This window comes from Ursus americanus, chromosome X (genome assembly GCF_024610735.1).
Source record: "Ursus americanus isolate L20-20 chromosome X, mUrsAme1.1.p, whole genome shotgun sequence".
NCBI lineage: Eukaryota > Metazoa > Chordata > Mammalia > Carnivora > Ursidae > Ursus > Ursus americanus.
In genome coordinates this window covers 50535576-50558343 of record NC_142164.1, presented here as the reverse complement: position 1 = coordinate 50558343, position 22768 = coordinate 50535576, and the positions used below count along the sequence as shown (strand labels likewise).

The 22768-nt window shown below is 34.1% G+C and overlaps 1 pseudogene; it reads left to right on the top strand.

The window, feature by feature from the left end:
- Positions 1-15362: 15362 nt before the first annotated feature.
- On the top strand, positions 15363-15485 carry LOC123779611 (U2 spliceosomal RNA; annotated as a pseudogene).
- The last annotated feature ends 7283 nt before the right edge of the window (positions 15486-22768 follow it).

The window sequence follows — 22768 nt, the reverse complement described above, 5'->3', positions numbered from 1 at the left end:
GCTCAGTCCTATGGTTAATGATTTTGTCAAGCAATCTTTAACTTTGGATTCCTTTATATACAAGGCCAAGATCTGAAGTGAGTGGCAATGTGATTAAGCCTACTTTTCCTAAGCCATCGAAGATATGTCTTATTGAAATTTCTCTTACTTCGATTTACTGATCTATCAACTAACTGACTCAAGGGGCTCTTTTTTGGTTGATTAAGAGCTTGTATTTTGTGTATCTCAATCTCAATCATTTCGATCTCTTTATTTTCTTTCTCCCTTTGAATCCAGAAACCCCTGGGGTGTCTCTGTCAGAAATCTGAAATGAAGAAATATAATTCATACCAATAAGCCATACTGCATTTAGTTGAAGAAAAATTAAAGGCACCTGTTTTCAAAGGACAACTCAAGCAACCAAACTATGAAGCCATTTCAACTTCAGAGGCACTAAGAATGTGTAGCTGGTTTCACTGCTAATCTGTGATAAGCCTATCTAGTTTAGCCATCTTGTGGATTCAGAGTCCTTAATCGCCACAACATCTAGGATCTTCAATAAGGAAGTGTCAAAGGAAAGAAGTAGAGGGATCCAAATAGGACTGACTGAGGGGAACACATAAACATTGGCGTATGCAGAAGGTGTGAGAATATAAATGTTCTTTGTGGGGGGAATGAAAGGGGGAATGTAGATGAGAAAAGAGTATTTCAAGTAAAGGTGTTAAGGCTAAGCAAGACAGGTTTTAACAAGAGAAAAGCCTTGAATGTATATATTTAGAATGCTATAAAACTCCAAATGTCAACCTCTAAGCTGCACATTTTCTACAATAATCATCCATATTCATAAAGTTATGACTTGTCTTTACTTATATAAGAAACATTTAACTGGTAATGGCATCCTGAGGCATAGTATGACAGTGTATAATACTGTGTAGTATGCACAAAATGATACAAGGTTAAGTAAAACAATTATCATTTAATACTATTTACTATCAGAAAACAAAATGTTTTGTTATACTCTTTTCTGATAGTCCTTAATCCCTTCCAGAAAGGGACATGATGCTCTGTCAATATTTTAGGATTTTCTTTGATGATCATTTTCTTTATTGCATAGATTTTAAAAATACATTAAATATGTCTCTGTCAATTAATGTTTCCAAATTATGGATTGTTTAAAAAACAAAATTGAATGAAATAAACATCTAGAAGTGTTCCCTGGGCCACAGAAGGGTAATAGGAAGAATGTTTATAATAAAACATGAATTGTCCTCACACATTCTTTTCCTCAGCAAAAGCAATGACCTTATATACTTAACTGTAAGTAAGATATCTCACAAATCACATATTTTAGGAAATATTTTTCATGAGTGCCTCTCTTAAGTGCATATGTAGTACAGAGAAAACGTAATTATCCACTTCCCTTATCTCCATATAAAATTGAAGAGGTGGCTTGTAGAATGCTTTCTGGATAGGAAGAGAGAAACTTCGGGTCCTATTCCTAATTCTGTCACAAACTAGCTTCTATGGGCTTCATTTTTTCCCTCTGTAAGTAGATCACCTTAAAAGTTCTTCCCAGCTCCAAAATGCTATAATGAACACATTACACATTTTACAAATAAGCTTGGGTACAAGCACATGATTAAAGTTGGATCATGCCACTTGTTTATGTTACCTAATTGATTTATTTGGGTGAGAACTAGGAATTTCAGGGTATCCTATTTTACCAGTAAGCAAATAATAATTCATCTAAGAAGTGTGGTAAGGAGATAGCCATCAGTGGTCAATTTTGCTTTTGTAAGACTTTCCCACTGCAATTTTAAAAGTGCTCATTATATTAGAGTAAATGGGTAAGGATTTTTCCAAAATTAGTAAAATCTGTCTTTAGCAAGAGATCCATGAGTGAGTGACAGCCCCATGTTTTACCATTTTTTCCTCAATGGATTGTTTTCCATATGAAATAGGGTTGTACAATAGTACTTATTACTAGATCTAATTTGACTAAATAAAGTAGTCAAACATCCACATTGTCTGGTGCAAATTATATTGTGTGCAACACTGCAGATGTATATACCAGAGCTGGTGTTTACAATTTTGAAGGAGAAATACAAAGGAAAAATACTATGGTTCTATTAAATAAAATGGTATACATATGACACTCTTTGAACATTAACTGCCTTTTGTAATTAGTGATCATGCACAGCAATAAAGAGTAGTTCTATCTTTGTGAGTTATATTGACAAAGAGCCATGTCTAGATGACACAAACTATCTTCAGCTGCAAAACAAACAAACAAAACAAAAACAAAAACAAACAAATAAACAAAAAACATTGGAGATAATTAGTGGCTCTGTAACTTAATGAGAAATCATCTCTAACCATCTCAATCTATCTTTAAGAAGACATTGTTTTTGCTATTCTCAACCCTTTACAAATTTTTTAATGATGATCAGCAATCTCAGAATGGATTTTTCCTTGTTATCTGTGTTTGCTCAAATGGCAAAGACCAGCCCAGGGATTTTTGCTGGTTTTACTTCATTTCGAGCAAATATTTCCAAATATATAGGCTGACACTTTCACTCTATTTCCCTTATTCACATTCCCTTATGCACATTCAAAATAGTGCATTCCACTTGCTCTCTCCCAGTTCTATTAGCAAAATAGCTTTGCATTATGCCCACTCCCCAGGATTTATATTTCATTATTAAGAAAAGAACTTAGGTACTTTCCTTCAGGCTAAGTTGGGTGAATATCATCTGGGTCTGAATCCCAATTCTGCATTTACCACTTATGTAACCATGGGCAAGTCATGCAACCTCTCTGAGCTTCTGTAGCATAATTTGTAAATTGGAGATAACAATAATAACAATAATAATACCTTACTGACATATTGCAATAATTATATAAGCTAATGTTGTAAACTTCCTGCCACAGAATAGGAACGAAATACAGAGTAGTTATTGTTAGTATTAAGTTCGGAATGTCATTCAAATTATATTTTTTCCTACTACTAAAGATGGTTTTGCAAATACATTATTCATTTCTCATTCCCCAGTATTTCTTACCTATCAGGGATGTGGCCAGATCAAATGATATTTTTTTTTCTGAGTAAAGTTACACAAAATACTGCCTATTTACTAAGATATTAGATGTGTACTATTTCTATAAACATGTAACATATATAATAATGTATACATTATTGAAGACTTTTAGTTTGTGCATATATTATATATTTTTATATGTATTTTTTTTCAAATAGGTTCTATCTTTCCCAAACTGGCCAATGAAAAAATCAATAAATCTTTGTTTTTCCTTTTATTTTCATTCTGAATATAACACATTTTTGCTAGACAAATGTCTTCTAGCACAACTATCTGGAATAGATATCTACTCAATGGAGATAAATGGAAAGACTAGCTTTCTATATGAAATGAGAGAAACAGGGTTAGTTCTTTTAACCCTTCTAATTCTTTCTGAAACCTCCATATGTATATGTATGACAGCTGACATGCACACTAATAGTTGTAAATATTTGTGTTCTCAACTTTCATCCTACAGTTTTTACAATTTTTACAAACCCCTACATTTTAATATCATGGAATCCCTCTGAAAATGGCTTCATCTTAAGTCTGCATATATGCAGTTGGAATAATGTGGTATCTACTGAGATTAATATCTGTAGTGAAATTTTTATATAAATTGTTAATGTTTCTCAGGAAATATATTGATACACTATTTTGTCATAAATTTGCTATTGCTCATGATGCAACTTTTTAGTGTTTCTCTATGACTGTTAGAAAGTTAAAGCTAAAAAAAAAAGAAAGTTAAAGCTAAGACATTAAACAATTGTATAGGGAATCTGATAGTTTTTTTATTAAGATAAAATATTTGAAAGATGACCTGTGAACCAACATTTTAATCATGATTTTTTTCTCACAGCTAAATGGATATTTATCAAATGCTTATTAAGACAGCTTGAGAACAAGAAGAAAAATGATAAATCCTTCATGAAAAATTGCACTTTTTTCTTCTTTTACCAAAGTAACACTCATCATTTCATCCTTCCTTTACTATACTCCTGTTTTCTGTTCACTTGATGCCTTCAGACTTGGATTTTTGCTTAGTCATCTTACCAACAAAGATGAATGAAATCAATACTACTACAGAGAAAATAAGTTCACTAATATTTACATTTTCCTTTTCTTTCTTTCTTTCTTTCTTTCTTTCTTTCTTTCTTTCTTTCTTTCTTTCTTTCGACTCCAATCTGTTACCAATCTACATACCTTCAAAATGTCTCTTCAATGCTCTCTGGTTAACAATGAATCAAAATTTTTAGCCATTCTTTCTTTTACACAATTGAAATCCCTTATTAGTGGCAATGTTGTAGTACAAAGAGAAAAACCCAATATTAGGAATTTTGAATAGAAATGATAGGGACGATCAGTGGTTTATTAGTGGGTTATTGACAACAAATTAGAACAGACAGACTAGAGTTTTAACAAATAATTGCATGTGATGAATATATGAATGAACTTTTAAAGATGATGTCATTGTTCACTAAACACATTCTTATTGTAACAATTTAATTTCCCGACAATTTATTTTCCTAATTGGTTTTTATGGCTGCAAATTGATATATATTTGGAAGTGTTTCCATTGACCTTTCCCCCCCAAATTAAAATATAAATGCCTTTGCATGCTTTTAGGGTTTAATGTGTTATCTTAATATAAAAAAGTTGCATCTAATAATTTTAAAACATTTCTTATACATGTAAAACTTGAAAATAACTTAAATGCTTAAAGGAAAAATTAGCACATTTGGTTCTTTAATTGAATTTAATATATCTATGATTATAATTGCTGATATTAAAACCTTTTAACAGGGAATAAAATAAATATACATTACTAATTCACACTCAACTAAAATGCAAATGAACATAGTAATTTTATATTGCTTCAATATTAAATTTAAAATTCCAAATTATTCCATTCTTTTATCTTAAAAGACTTTAATCAATGTCCTTTAGCATTCATTTATATTATTCAGGATATCATAGAAATGATCCTGATCATTCCCTCTGAAAATGTTTCTTTTCTCTTAAATGTACTTAATTATGAAGTAAAAATGACAAAAATGAGTCAGTGATGATTCCAATAAGGATAAATATTTTTTAGAGGGTGAATATTGAAGGAGTAACATTCAAATGATAATTTTAAAGACACAATCAACATTCAGAGAGTCACTGCACAACCACGAATCCATTCCCCCTCTTGATCCCCATGCCAAATTCATACTGACAGTGCTTTTGTTTGGTTGATTGGTTAGGTGTGTGTGTGTGTGTATGTGTAAGCCCACTGTAAAGTTTTCTTTAGACCCCTAGAATTTTTTTTTAAATGACTATTAACCAAATGAATGGTCTCATTCAAGTAGTAATATTCCGCACCACTCTGCCCCTCCCCACATAACAGCTAAATAATTATAAATTTTAAATGACTTTAGTTTATGATGGTATAAAGGTTTCATTTTAAGTCTAAATATATAATCCTATGAAATATAACCATAACCAGAATTGCCTCAGTACTTTCCACTTGTATTGCATAAAAGGTCATAACATTAATGTTCAAATCTCATTGGCTTGTTATATTCACCCACCTGCTATTAGATCTCCAGCCCCCATCAACTCCTTCCCCAGAAATTCCTGTGAGCCCCCTTACCCCAAATACACACATATACCTATCTACTGGGTAAGTCTTCTTTCTCATGTGTATTTAAGTCCTTTTGTTCATGTGCACTACTGGTCAAAACCACTTGAGGGTGCATTTTCACCTTTGACAATGCTGTCTCCCTATGCTCCTTAAAGCTATAAAACAATTTGAACTGAAAAAATATCACTGTCCCATATTCAGGCCTCACAACTCAGGTGCCAGACTGAGCCATGGTGTGTTCCAACCAAAAATGTAGAAGATGCCTTTTTCCAACTCTCTGGCATTCTAAGGGTGGTGTTCACCTCATTCTCTGAGATCCTCTCATGAAAAGAGTTGCTTCTAATTCTGCCTACAAGTGCTCCATCAATAGGACTTCAAAGCATCCCCTCCATATTCCAAAGAACCTCATGTCAGCTCAATGCCTTTCTCTTTTAGCTAAAAAAAAAGGGGGATAACAAAACCAAAATGAAATTTCTCAGATTGGAAGGAGGGCAACATAGTCATAATTGTCATTTCAATTAGCCTTGGTAAGAACTACTGCGGGGCATTATCCCTGCAGTAGGATTTGAATTCCAAAATCCAAAATGCTCCAAACACAAAGGGTTTTCCCAAATTTGGTATCCAACTTATTTTGTTCAGCAAAATCTGAAGATAACTGAGGCTTGTTTCACAAACTTTGTGTTTCTCATTTACTGTAAATACTTGGATGAGGTGCTATTTCAGACCCATTTAAGTCATTTCCCAATATCAGTATATATACTGTATATATACAGTATATATATATATATACATTATATATATAATGTATATTTATTTTATTCCCTGTATATATATGTATATATATATACACACATATATAAGTGTGTACACATTTCATATCACTTTCTTAAATTAAAAAAAATTTCTGAACTCCAAAATATATCTAGCCTCACAAGATTATACACCTGCCTGCATACGTATTTTGAAATTATACATGTACTATTTATTGTAAGAAAGTATAAATATAACACATGAAAACAGAAGCAAAATTGCTGAATGAAATTATAAGAATCTCTAGCATTTATTTATTTATTTATTCATTTATTCATTCAGAAAACTTTTATTAAGCCTCATTATGTGGTATCTGGCCTATAAGAAATTATAGATTCCCAAATGCCATATCTATAGTCACTCATTGATCATTATCATTGTTGATACTATTGGTTAGTGCCAAACACTAGTTTAATTGCCAAACAACATATTAATCACTGACTAATCTACCAAAACTAGTGTCCTTATCAATACCAGATATTTAGTTGTTCTAAATGACTAGTCTTTTTTGAGTTCCTAAGCCTACTTCCAACATATGTCTGGAGGCTTGCCCACACCCAGTAGGGTATCTAAGAACTCAACTCAATTCTGACACTATTTACCCATAGATAGCATCAGATTCCACAGGTAAAGGGCTCAGTTCCACATCACCACCCTTCACTTCAGATGCCAATTGCAAACCTGGTTGTGACCTGTGCTTCTGACCAACTGGCTACAAACTGGAGGTTCCAACAACCCCCTCCAACTCAGGATGCCAATCACAAGTCCAGATGGTTAACTGTACTTCTGACTGACTAGCTTTAAATCAGGGGTTCTCACAACTCCCACCATGGGTCTGACTGATTTGCTAGAATGGCCCAGAGAATCCGGGAAACCTATCTACTCACTAGATTGCCAATTTATTGTGAAGAATATTAAAGGATACAAATCTGAGGGTTGCAGAAAAGGAGGTGAGTGGGGGGATGGGGTAACTGGGTGATGGGCATTAAGGATGGCACATGATATGATGAGCACTGGGTGTTACATGTAACTAATGAATCATTGAACACTACATCAAAAACTAATGATGTACTATATGGTGGTTAATTGAATTTAAAATCAATCAATCTATCAATAAAATAATAAAGGATACAAATCAACAGCCAGATGAGAAGATATATAGGACAAGGTCCTGAACAAAGGAAATTCTGTCCTAGTGGAGCTTGGAGTTCAGCAGAATGGCACATGAAACTGTTCTGGTTGCCCAACTTGGAAGCTCTCTAAATCTCTTCCTTCTGTGTTTTTATGGAGGCTTCACTACATAGATATGATTGATTAACTCATTGGCCATTTACCTGATTCAACCTATACCACTTCTTTGCTCCCCAGAAATCAGGGAATGAGATTGAAAGTTCAAAACCTCCATTCATGGTTGGTTCCGCTAGCAATGAGGCCCCATCCTTAGGTGTTTTCCAAAAGTCATCTTCATTAACATAAACCCAGTTGTGGTGGAAAGGGGCTTGTTATGTATAATAATATACCAAATTCACCTTTATGGCTCTGAAACAATTTCAGGAACTGAGGAAAAGAGACCAAATATAACAAAAGATGTTTCCATTGCTCTTATTGTTCAGGAAATTCCAAGGGTTTGGGGAGCTATTAGCCAAGAACTGTGGACAAAGACCAAATATATATAAGAAATGTATTTTGGTCATCTGAACGATCAAACATATATATTTCTTATAAATCACAATATCACAACTAAGAATGAATATATAAACAAAATACTAGCACACACAAAGAAAGGCATTTTGAACTGGCCTTTGATTCATTACAAAGTATGTTGTTGAAAATCACTTCAATTTAATGACGTTTAAAATTTTTAAATTATCCTAGATTTTGTTGCCCTATTAGATAGATCTTATATCTCTACAGTATATAATTTGATACCCTTTATAATCCTCTGCTGTTAGAATTATTTAAAATACTTTTTATTTCTAGAATTAGAGATTTTAAATCATAGAAGTAGCCTAGGAAATGTATCTTATGAGTCCCTGATGGTTTTTTTTGTTTTGTTTTGTTTTTTTTTTCAGAAATAGATAACTTAAATCACTCTGTTTCACCTACTTAATATATGGGTCTCTGAATATATACTAAAGAGTAGCTGAAAAAAATTATTGTGGAACATACCTTTCTAATGGACTAAAACAGTCCTTCCTCAAACCCATACCAGTGCAGCTTTTGTCTGTTTTTCTTTGTGTGTGCTTTTTAAACCTTCTCCCACATTTGTATAACATTGCTTAACTTAATATTCTTCCTTATCTATTTTGCTATTATTTTGCTCTATTTTGCAATTATTAGTATAATATGAAGCAATTAAAACAGATATTTTCTCCTTTTTACAAATGAGAAAACTAAAGTCAGGTAGGAAATTTTACCTAAGGACAGGAAGGCATCTGTTTGAGAGAGTGGATGGGCATGTAAACACCATTCTCCTATACAACCCTCCTTGTCTTTGTTGTCTGGTGGTATTCCCATAAATCAGGTTGCAGTATAAAAGTGATGTTTTTAAAATTACTTTCCTGCTTTTGAAACAATGACTTTCCTTCACCTTAATATTTGTGCCAAAGGATGACACTATTCAGTACTGCAGGCATTATCTCTTAATTAACCACCAGTTATATTTGTGCACCATTTTATGTACTCTATTTTACTACATCATTAGAATTTATTTTTATATTCATAATTGCTGATAAGTGCTGAACTTTTTAAACATGAAAGTAGAATTTAGTCATTAAAAGTGAATAAAATCTTGTAGGCAGAATGTTAAGTAATTATTTCATTTGCGGTTTTTAGATCAATAACAGGGATCCAATTAAAATGTATATTACCTCTTGTAATTTGGAAATAGATCCTGCGATAGAAAATACCTGCTAGAGTATAAGTAATGAACTGAGAGTCATTCTTGTGAATAATACCAAATTAGAAAAGAACAGCATCCTCATTTTTCATTCTTTATAGAACTTGAGGATAATTTTTGAAAAAGTTTTATGAAATGGGTGACTAAAAAAAAAGTACTTATAAGAGTAATAGAATTATTAGCATCCTGTAAGGAAACGGTCCTGTGAAGATAGACTTTTCCATATTGCAGGGGAACAAATTTTGCCACTCCAAGATATACCTCTTTAGCATATTGATTATTCTAAGCTCTTTATTTTTAAGAAACTGAAGACAAAAGAAAAGCTCTAAAAATCAAGTAGAAGTTTCCCTTTCGTAAGAGACTTTTACATGTAAAAGGAAATCTCCATTGGTAATGATATCTCCCTCTATACTGTATAAAAGAAGGATGACTCTAAAACTTTAGAAACTCTTATCAATGGAGAAGGCAAGGACATTATTCTGCATAACCTTATCCTTGTTTACCATACTTTTCCTGGTAACTTTCCATAACTGACTCCTTACCCCCAACATCTTCTTTCGTCTTTAGCTGGAGATGGTTTTTAAGGTGATGACTTTGGCCATTTTAGTAACTTAATCAACTTTCCTGGGTCTCTTCTATTCATACAGGAGGTATACATGTTATTAAACTTTTGTTTGATTTTCACCTATTAATCTGTCTGTCAATTTGAATCTTAGACCAGGTAGAAGTACTCTGAAAGGGTAAATAATTTTTTTCTCCCTAACAATATCAACCATATCCATATCCACTGACATTTTAAACAGTTCAACAATAACCCACAACCCTCGGACCAACTATCCACTGACATTTTAAATCCTTACTCCTAAGAACATCTGCTTCCCTGCTTTCTATTAGCATATATGATAGTGATGCCACAGTTGTCAATAACACTAGCAAAAACTTGCACCAATTATGTTGGCATCTAAAAAGTCCCAAGGCTTTTTACACAAAAGGTGGACATCCTAGGTAGTATGTTAGTTGTTGTTGGGGAAACAAAAATTAACTTGCTACCGCCTCTTCTCTCAAAGATCTTACAGTCAACAGTAAAATAATGCAGAAGGTGATCAGTTACACAAAAGAATAAACACAGTAATACAAGTTGATCAGGAAAAGGATTCATCAAAGATCAGGAGGTAATGTGAAATGAGACTTGAAGATGAGTAGAAATTCAGTAGGTAAAGATGAAGAAAAAGAATGAGTAAATGCATTACAGTGGAAAAGCAAGGAAATGACAAAAAACTAGTTTGGCTACAGTATATGTAGGAAAATATGACAAAACTTGAAAGTGTTTTAAAAATAGTAATGAAAAGTAGTAGTAAAAAAAATTATCACAATGGGAATTTTTGTTTATTAACAAAATGATTTCAAGGGCATCTAGGGAATAACCAGACAAAAATAGCAAATAAATATCTGAAAAACCCTAAAATGCTAAGATATATTATAAATGGAAAATAAATTTAAAATGTATTAGTACAAGAATCTAAAGACAGATTAATGGTAAAAGTAATCTAATTCTGAAATAAAACCTAATATACATTAGAATTTAACATGTAAAGAGACGATGTGCAACAATTGAGAAGTTATGAATCAATGCTAAAAAATGCTGTTATAGAAAATCAACATATAAAAAATTGTATATTCATATCTCATAAAATATATGAAAATAAATTGACAGATGAAAAGTCAATTGTTGAAACATAAACATAAAATTCCAAAACAATATTTAAGCTAATATTTAACTTTCTAGATACAGAAGGATTTTCTAAGCATATAACAAAAAAATAAATTGCAAAACAAGGGATTTAAAACTTTAAATACACAAACACTTAAATTTCTGCATAGTAAGAGCACCATAAACAAAATCAAACAGAAAAAGGATGTTGGGCAAATATTTACATTTATGACTAAGATGTACTCATATTTTTTTAAAAAGATTTTATTTATTTATTTGACAGAGAGAGACAGCCAGCGAGAGAGGGAACACAAGCAGGGGGAGTGGGAGAGGAAGAAGCAGGCTCCCAGCGGAGGAGCCTGATGCGGGGCTCGATCCCAGAATGCTGGGATCATGCCCTGAGCCAAGGCAGACGCTTAACAACTGCACCACCCAGGCGCCCCTAAGATGTACTCATATTGGTAACCTCCTTCCTATCCCCTTCACCTGTGCAAATCTTATACCACACTTGATCTTAGCCAAAAGGCCAAAAAGCAATTGCTATTTTTTTTGCAATTGCAAATCTTACTCATGTTTTACAAACTAAATTAAGTTCCACTTCATCCATGTTATCTTTTCTAAGTATGCCAGCCCTTGTTGTGTCCCAGCACTTACAGTTGTCTATTTCCATTGTGGTACTTAATTATATATTGTCTTGTATAATCCCTAATGCTAGATGTGTATGTCTTCTCTTGCAGGTCAGATCATAAGCTCCTTGAGGCAAGAACCATATTTTATAGCGCTTCTGCAATGTCTGGAACCCGGGTCTGTGCTAAATTCATAGTAGGTGTAGAATAATTATTCATGTATCAATTGGCTAAGGAAATCATCCTTCCAAAATATAAATCAAGGAATCATAAGGTGGTAGAAAACCACTCTCCTTAATTTTCAAATAAATAAATAAATAAATAAATAAATAAATAAATAAAGGATTTCCACTTCTTTTGTACAGAACTGTAAAAAGTACAAGAAATAAGTTACTTAAATAATGAAACATAAGTCATAATGTTGTTTGGTAACAGTGTAAAAATCACATTTTTTAAGATAAAAGATAAAACAAATAAAATATAAGTATTTGAAAAACCCTATCTTACCAAAACAATTTCATACCCCCGGTTTCCAGCTCTTGGTTTTTTCTGCTACTTTGCCCACAAGAATTTATTTATGTAAATTTTCCCTTCCTTAATCATTGTATATTTCAGCTATATTTAGTAGTAGACTTGTTTAATAACTTATTATTTGAAAGCAATGTCAAGTCAAACTTTCCCTTTTTAGTCCCTAGAAATCACTCAGTGGCTTTGTCTTTCCAACTAATGCTATCATTTTCTCTCTTTTCTCTCCTGGTTGAGAATTCCTGGGTGTGTATGGCAGCAGTAGTACAAGAGTTCCTTCATAATTAAAATAAGCAATTGTATCTTAGTATACAATAATGATTCAGGGCCATGGATTTTATGCATCCCCATCGCACATGTATTCTTACCACCATGCCCATCTTCTTTTTCTTTATTATCTTAATTCTTCCATGCCTATACTCTCATACATTAGAGAATAAGCAAGTTTAGCTTTGGCTTTTAGATCTGTTCCCAATGTTCACCAGTTCCATGGTTTCAGTACTGAACCAGTCTAATGTTTCTAGACTATGATTTCAGTGCTTGGGGGATGACAGTAAAGACTCTGTAACCAAGGCGTTGGCTATGAAATAAGCAAGACTCTCCTTCTAGAGTATATAAAAACAGAACACAGCAAGCCCAAGTATAAACATAAAAGGTGCTATGGTCTGAATGTTTCTATCCCTCCAAATGTCTTATGTTGAAATTCTAAGCCCCAAGATGATGGTATTAGGAGGTGGGGCCTTTGGGAGGTTATTAGGTAATTAAGTTGGCATTCTCATGAAAGGGATTAGTGTTCTTATAAAAGAGGCCTGAGAAAGCTCCCTTGTCCCCTTCCACCATATTAGGATAGAGAGAGAAGTCAGCAATCTATAACCTAGAAAAGTGGTCTCACCAAAACCCAAAAATGTTGGCACCTGATCTTAAATTTCCAGTCTCCAGAACTGTGAGCAACAAATTTCTACTATCTATAAGTCACCCATTCTGTGATATTTTATTATAGAAGCTTGAGCAGACTAAGAAAAATGTCTCTAGAATGATGTACAATGGCTCTTATGCTGGTTATTATCTTTTATTCCCTTCTCCACAACCACCACGATATCCATATTTGCCCCTTTCCTTCCCTGTTCTATTCCCTAGGAGGCTGACTTCTGTGGATTGAGTTATCCATGCTTCCTTGACCTCCCATGGCCTTAAGCAAACAGGAAGACCCAGCAGTAAGTGTTAGGGTAGAAGAAAAAGAACAGAGTCCTTCTTTTTCCAAGCCCTTCTTACTTCAGCACTTTGTTACTAGTGGTATTCAAGCCCTTCAGTGATTACACATCCTGTCTGGCAGTCTCCTCCATGATTCTCACTTTCACTCAACTGCTATAATCCCTACAGAACTAGTAGTCATAGCAACTTCTAACTGGTACTAGTTTCTGAGTGACTCACATCTACCCATTAATTTTTCTTCATTTGAACTATCTGGAACATGCTCTTTCCTGTTGGAACCCTTACTGGTGACTCCAAAGCCCAGAGGATTTGATTCGAAGTTGCTTTGTTATGATGAAATCTAAGGAAAATCAGAAGGTGGTAGAGAATGGTGAGGCACTGAAATAGAAAAGGAGCATCATAGAGGCAAAGATTGGCAGAGTCCATATGAGCATTGTCCAGGAGATTAAGGGACTCTAATCATAATATTTTCATATTTACAGCTATTTTTAGTGTGAAAATGGGGACAGGATATTGGTACCAAGAGAATCAAGAATTTTAGTCCCATTGGTAAGATGAATTTTATTGTGACTTAGCTTGGTAACATTAAAAATTCAATCTATCTAGTGTCCCTTTTTTAAAAAAAAAGATTTATTTGAAAGAGAGAGAATGAGCAGGGGTGAGAGGGAGAAGCAGACTCCCCACCGAGCAGGGAGCCCAAAATGGGGTTCAATCCCAGGATCTCAGAATCATGACCTGAGCCCAAGGCAGATACTTAACCGACTGAGCTACCCAGGTGCCCCATATCCATTGTTTTGATTCCATTCTCACAAAGCAATCTTCTGACTATAACTTGGGTTCTATGTAAGGGCCTACAGAGAGGGAATATGCTGGTCATACAGACTTCAACTATTTCAGCAATGCCTATTTTTTACTACTGTAAACTAATATATAACAACTATATTTATTGTTATAATTTGGTTAAATGCAAATGTTCTCTTGAGAGATTGGTCTTCTTTAGACATTTTGCTAATTGAGGTTCTGAAGGCAAGATACTGAACCATCTGCATTTCTGCCTGTGATTTTCTTTTGCTATCTTGAAATTCCACACCCTAATACCTACCATGTTTAGTAACACTCAGAAGAAAATGGGTTGCTTGACTAGAAGTAATCCTACACCAGACCTGTTTCTTGGCAGGAACTTGGAACAGAACCTTGGTAAAGCTTATTTTCTCATTGTGTGCCAGAAAGAACCTGCCAGATTGCCCAGAAAATATACGGACTCAACTTATTTTTCTAGTCACTAAATGGTATTTGAAGTTCTGGCAAATAATAAATAAAAGTGTCTATCCATACCATACAGAGTATTTCCGTAGTCAAAAGTTCCTTTTCCAAGTTATTATATTGTCCATGACAGTGTAGTAATTACATGTATTTTGCCCTGTTCTTCAGCTTCCTCTGTGATCTTGCATATCAGTTGCTTGGTTCAAACACCAGTATTCATACTATTTTACATGTTTATACCAGTCTTGCCCATCTACAATTACTTTGTTGTGACATTCTGTGCCAATGTTAGTAAAATATCTTTCTAGATGGATGGATGTTTCTGAGTATTCTGTGAGTGTTCAGAAGAACAAAGAGACAGGAAAGCAGTGTCTGTTGTATAATCATCTTGTTCTCAGACATTCTGTGCCTACTGGAATTCTTTCTTATTAATGGGAATGATCATCCTACAATGTCCAAAATACCCCTTTCTACCATGCTCCCCTAAAAATCTACAAATTCAGAGTTTCAAACTAAATATTTGATTTTAAATACATTTAAGAACTATAATAACCTATTTTTCCACAGGACAGAGTGTATGGTTATAACAATAAAAAGATTTTTAATATCAAAAGGCTTTTCCAAAAAAGTTGTGATTTCTTCTCAGCCTTTTGGCTAAGATCAAGTATAGTATCTGTTCTTATCAGTTTAATATCTGATATGTCCTCTATCCAAAATCAGTTGTGATGATTTAGGAATATGTAAATCATCACCTATTAATTTTTTCCTAAGCGTGTGTCATATACTTCACAAGGAAAGCAAAAATGCTTACAGAATCATACTTTATTTTTTGTTTTATAAACCTGATTGTTCAAAACAGTTAGAGATGTTGACATCCAGGAAATATGGAGTAGGAGGACCCTAAGCTCACTAACTAGATAACATTCACATCAGTGTAAATAACCCAGAAAATGACCCAAAGACTAGCAAAACAAACTCTCCACAGCTAAATATAGAGAACTTACATTGAAGAGGATAAGAAGGGTGGAGACATGGCCAGGAGCTAAATGGACCCGTAGGACTGTCCATGGAAGGGAGACACTGCAGGCACTGGTAGGGGAGAGAAACAGATTATCACACTGGCGAGCCCACAGGAGAAAGATGAATCTCCGAAACACTTGGCTCTGAAAACCAGAGGGGTTGAATTTCATGCATTCTTATAATCAATGAAACAAAATCTGGAACTTTAAACATCAGTAGGCTTACCTCTGGGACTGCCAGGAGGCTGAGAGGAAACTGAGCCTATACCCTTAAAGAAACAGCACAATAAACAGCCCAAAGGAGATGCAACCTAACAGCAGTTTGAAAAATGCCTTGGGTATATGGGAGGGAGATTTGTTTACTAATCTCAGAACCCTTGCTAAAGGTGGCAGGGATCCTCGGGAGTCTCTAGGAACAAAAGAGCTGGCAAGCAACATTTCTCTCCCCTATCCATCAGCATAAACACATGGCCACCTGCAAGAAGTAGTGCAGTGCTGACACTCACTACCTAACTTGCTAACACTATACTCTGCCCACATGTTCCCTTACAGACATGCCCCCTCCAGCCAGCCCACCACTCTAGGTCCCCTCTCACAGAGGACCAGTGCAAACCTTGCTAATGCCTTGCAACTCACCCTTGTGCATTTCTGCAGATCTGCTACCTCCAATATGCTCTTGGCCAGAACCCATCCAAAGCAGTGCCACAAGCTTGGAAGTGTGTAAGCAGCCCAGACAGGGGCAGGCACCAATCTAAAATGACTCCTACCCCAGAAAGAGGAAAATATAACTATACACAACAATCAGACTGTGGCTTGCCAGTGGGCTAGGGCAGAGAGTTGATCTGACTGTAGTCCCCGCCCACCAACAAAGCTTCACAGGAGACAACACAGGGAAAGCAAACTGAAGCCCTGTGCTACTGCATGTCTGGCAAATGCCAGGTCTGACTCAAACCCAAGGCAGCCCCATACTGGCACACTAATAGCACAAGGACCAAACAATGCCCACAAAGGGCAAAGAAATGTATTGCAGATGACTGGCCTGAGGCAAAAATAGTTCAGCTACAATAGCAGGGTGCACACAACATACATAGGAGACACCCCTGATGTGCCAGATTCTGGGGAACAGGAGACACTGCACTACAGGGCACTACACAACCTCTTCATAAGCCACTTCTTTCAAAAGCAGGAGATATTCCTAAAGCATAGAAACAAAGAAAATTAGACAAAATGAGGAAACAGGAATATGTCCCAAATGGAAAAAAAAAAAAAAGGACAAAATCACAGCAAGAGACAGAAGCAAAATGGATATAAGTAATATGCCTGATGGAAAATTTAATATAATGGTCATAAAGATATTCATGGGATGTGAGAAAAAAGTGGAGGACCTCAGTGAGACCCTTCAAAAAGAGAAAACATTACAAAAATCAGAGATGGAGAACTCAATATATGAAATTAAAAATACACTAGGTGGAATGACTAGTAGACTAGAAGAAGAAGAATGGATCAGCAATCTGGTGGATAGAGTAATGAAAAACAATCAAGCTGAACAGAGAAAGAAAAAAAAATACAAAATGAAAATAGAGAACTCAGCAACATCATTGAGCATAATAACATTCACATCACAGGGATCCCAGAAAATTACTTGAAAAAATAATAGCTGAAAACTTTTCAAATCTGGAAAGGAAACAAATCCAGATCCAGGAGGCACAGAGAAACCCCCTAACAAAATCAATCCAAGGAAGTCCACACCAAGAGACATAGTAATTAAAATGGCAAATGTGATAAAGAATTTTTAAAGCAGCAAGATAAAGAAAGCAGTTACATACAGGTGAAATCCCATTAGGCTATCAGCTGATTTTTCAGCAGTAACACTGCAGACCAGAAGGGAGTGGCATGATATATTCAAAGTGTTGAGAGGAAAAAATATGCGGCCAAGAATACTCTATCCAGCAAGGCTCTCATTCAGAATAGAAGGTGAAATAGTGTTTCCCAGACAAAAGTAAAAGGAATTCATGACCACTAAACAAGCTCTACAATAAATGTTAAAGGAGACTCTTTCAAAGAAAAGACCATAAGTAGGAGTAAATAAAGTAGGAAGCAAAACAGCAGTAAAAAATGAATATATCTCTAAAAATCAGTCAAGGGCTCACAAAATAAAAGGATGTAAAGCATGACACCATATAGCTAAAACATTGGGGGGCGTTGGGGCAGTAAGGAAGGGCTCACACATAAGCAAATGTCAACTTAATATAGAATGCTATATACAGAAGACATTATACAAAAAAAACTGAATGATAACCACAAATCAAAAACCAGTAATAGGTATGTAAAAAATAAAGAAAAAGGAATCAAAGTCTGTCACTAAAGAAAGCCAACTATGAGAGAAGAGAGCAAGAGAATATGTGAATGAAGAACTATAAAAACAACCATAACATGAGTAACAAAATGGCAATGTGTATACCTATCAATAATTACTTTGAATGTAAATAGAATAATGCTCCAACAAAAAAGATAGGGTGACTGCATGGATGAAAAGCAAGACTCATTTATATGCTGCCTACAAGAGACTCATTTAAGATCTAACGACACAGTAAGATTGAAAATGAAGGGATAAAGAAGCATTTGTTATGCAAATAGATGTGGAAAGAAAGGTGGGGTAGCAATACTTATATCAAACAAAATAGACTAAAACAAAGACTGTCACAAGAGAAAAGGGCACTATATAAGCCATGTGGTCATTTCAATTGATTTAGAAAAAGCAATTAACAAAGTACAACATCCATTCATGATAAAAAACCTTCAACAAAGTAGAGGGAACATACCTCAACCTAATAAAGGCTGTATATGAAAAACCCACAGCTAACATCATACTCAATGGTGAAAAACAAAAAGGTTTTCTCCTAGAGTCAGGAATAAGAAAAGGATATCCATTCTCACCACTTTTATTCAACATAGTACAGGAAGTCCTAGCCACAGCAATCAGACAAGAAAAAAGAATAAAAGTCATCTGAATTGGTAAGGAAGAAGTAAATCTTTAGTCATTTGCTGATGACGTACTATGTATAGAAACACCTAAACACTCCACCAAAAATTTTCTAGAACTGATAAATGAATCCAGTAAGGTCACAAAATAAGTATAGAGAAATCTGTTGCACTTATATACACTAATAATGAAGTAGCAGAAATAGAAATTAAGAAAACAATCCCATTTACAATTGTACTAAAAATAATAAAAATACCCAGGAATAAATTTAACCAAGGAGGTGAAAAACCTGTACTCTGAAAACTATAAAACACTGATGAAAGAAATTGAAGATTACATAAACAAATGAAAAGATATCTCATGTTCATGGATTAGAAGAGCAAATACTATTAAAATGTCCACACCACCTAAAACAATCTAGAGATTTAATGCAATCCCTATGAAAATATCAACAGCATTTTCCACAGAACTAGAACAAACAATCCTAAAATTTGCATGAGATCACAAAAGACCCTGAATAGCCAAAGCAACCTTGAAAATGAAAAACAGAACTGGAGGTATCAGAATTCCAGATTACTACAAAGCAGTAGTAATCAAACAGTACAGTACTGGCACATAGATCAATAGAACAGAATAGAGAGCCCAGATGTAAACCCACACTTATATGGCCAATTAATCTTTGACAAAAGAGTCAAGAATATGCAATGGGAAAAAGTCCATCCACAAATGTTGTTGGGAAAACCGGACAGCTACATGCAAAAGAATGTAATTGGACTACTTTCTTACACCACATACAAAAATAAATTCAAAATGGATTAAGGACCAAAAGGTGAGACCTGAAACCATAAAAATCCTAGAAGAGAGCACAGACAGTAATTTCTCTGACATTGACTGTATCAATATTTTTCTAGCTATGTCTCCTGAGGCAAGGGAAACAAAAGCAAAAATAAACTATTGGGACTACATCAAAACAAAAGGTTCTACACAGTGAAAGAAACAGTCAACAGAACTAAGATGCAGCTCACTGAATGGGAGAAGATATTTGCAATTGAAATATTTGTTAAAGGGTTTGTGCACTTGTGATCAGCACCAGGTGTTGTATGGAAGTGTTGAATCACTATATTGTACACCTGAAACTAATATTACACTGCATGTTAACTAACTGGAATTTAAATAAAAACTTTTTTAAGAAGTCAAATATATATAGAGAGAGAACTTATATAAGTCAACACCAAAACCCCCCAAATAATCCAATTTAAAAACAGGCAGAGAACATAAATAGACATTTCTCCAAAGAAAACATACTGATGGCCAACAGATACATGAAAAGATGCGTATAATCATTAACCATCAGGGAAATGTAAGTCAAAACTACAATGAAATATCACCTCACACCTGTGAGGAGAGCTAAAATGAGAAGCACAAGAAACAACAAGAGTTGGTGAAGATGGGGAGAAAAAGTAACTCTCTTGCACCCTTGGTGAGAATGTAAACTGGTGCAGCCACTGCAGAAAACAGTATGGAACTTCTTCAAAAAATTAAAAATAGAATTACTATATGATGCAATAATCACACTACTGGGTATTTACCAAAAGAAATACAAAAGCACTAATTTGAAAGGATATATGCATTCCTATGTTTATTGCAGCATTATTTGCCATAGCCAAATTATAGAAGGAGCCCATGTGCCCATTGATAGATGAATGGATAATAAAGAATTGATCATATACATTTATATGTACATATACATATTTATATGTATTTATATTTATATATGAATATATACATTTATATACATATGCATATCTATACATATATATTTGTATACATTATACACATATACATTATATACACATAATTTATGTATAATATATATTTATACATATACAAATACATATTTATATGTATATATAAGTGTATATATGAATTAAAATGGAATATTTTTAAATGTTTTATAATTATATATACATAAATATATAAAATAAAAAATGGAATATTACTCAGCTATAAAAAAGAATGAAATCTTGTCATTTGAAACAATATGGATCTATCTGGAGAGCAAAATGCTAAGCAAAATAAGGTGGCTAGTTAATCAGCCATATCAGCTGAATCATCAACTGGGTGGCTTATATCATGGCCAGATCACTGAAATATTCAAAAAAATCACTTACTTTCATAGAGAATTTTAAATCATTCATTCATTAATTTGCATATTGCAGTATTTGTGGAATTTTATTAGTTTATTTGTTACAAGACATTAATCATATTCCATAAGTCACTGAGACTAGGAAGATGCATTTTCTACATAGAATATACTGAACTATGAGAAACCAGGGGTAGAAATAAGCTACTTATGTTGCCATCAGATATTAAAAGGCAAAATAAACTTATAGGAAATACTAAAAAATAAGGTCTATGTTTTTCTTAATGCTTGTTTGCATGTAACAAGTTGTATGACCTCAGAAAAATCACTTTTCTTTTGTATCTGTCCAATTTTTCAGCCATCAAATGTGGGCATTGATATAACTGCTCTGCCCTCTTCTGCCCTGACTTGTCTAAAATCACAAACACTTGGGTATCTAATAAGCTGCTGTAGAGCATCCTAGGTGAGTGAGAATGTTTGTCCTTCCAGTTCTTACTTGTTCCAATCCATTATTTACCAGGGAATTAGAATATGTGATTTTTATAAAAACACAAATGATTTTGTAAGCAAATATGTAATGATCCCCAGCCAGAAAATGAATATGATTTTATGATGAGCATTATCATCAAGGGATACAAATAAATCGATGGAGAATGAGAAACTCTAGTCAGGAATTTCTTGCCAATTCTCTGGGGTTTAGTCAATGAAAAACACAAAAGGAATAGAGAAATCTCATCTGACATTTAGTTCAGATTTTATTAGTGAACATTTTTCACTTAAGATATTCACATGTAAATTCTAGCCCACAGTTTCCTTCTTACTGTCAATGGATTCTGATTATTACCCAATTCATCATTAGCAGCTTAATAAACCCAACATCAATCTTCAGTAAATGGTAAACTCACAACCCTCTTGTGGGTTGAGATCATGGTCCTGCCCAAGTTATAAACTGAGACACACACTTGGCATCTTTATCTTGTTCTGCCAAACAGCATGTCTCCTGTGTGCAGATTTAAATGCTAGTAGATTCTATTTTTCACTTAATATGACTATTTAATTATTGATAGCCCTCAAATTAATTTGTTGCATACAACTGTAACTCTTAAAAATGACACATATGATGGGGTTCTCTTTTATCCACTTGTGAAGAGTCATATCCTGCATACTGCCTTGTCTTTTTCACAGTTTTGCTAGTAGTCCTCTTCTTAGACAACATTTTCACATATAAGTATTGCAAATACTTCTACATAAACTGAATCTGGGGAGAAGCTGACTATCCTATCTATTAGACACTCTAAAGATTAGATCTCATGAAAGTAGAAAACTTTCTATGGTGGTGTGGAACTTCCTAAGGATGAAGAGATTTGTGTTAGAGGAAAATTAAAGACATTGGGTGTTGAAATCTTAAAGTTTCAAAATGGAATTCTTTAATTGAAGAAATTTTTAAAAATGCTTCAAATTCTATTTAAACATCATAATCTTCTTCACTTTAAAAGTGATGTATTTGGGGGACACCTGGGTGGCTCAGTCCACTAAGCATCTGCCTTCAGCTCGGGTCATGCTCCCAGGGTCTTGGGATCCAGTACCACATTGGCCTCCCTGCTAAGCAGGGAGTCTGCTTCTCCCTCTCCCTCTACCCTGCCCCCCCACACTGTTGCTCTCTTTCACATGCTCTCTCTCTCAAATAAATAAAATCTTTCTTTAAAAAAAAGTGACATATTTTTGTCCCAGAGAATCTGCAAGTACTATGTGTATAGCTGTGAAAATGTGTGTATAATTCAGTATGACACATGAAAATTAGATTAATTTTAGATTTATCACACAATGTATTATTTTAAAAATAAAGTGTTGATTTAGACTTCCTCATATACCCAATTCTTTTTTTTCTATTATTA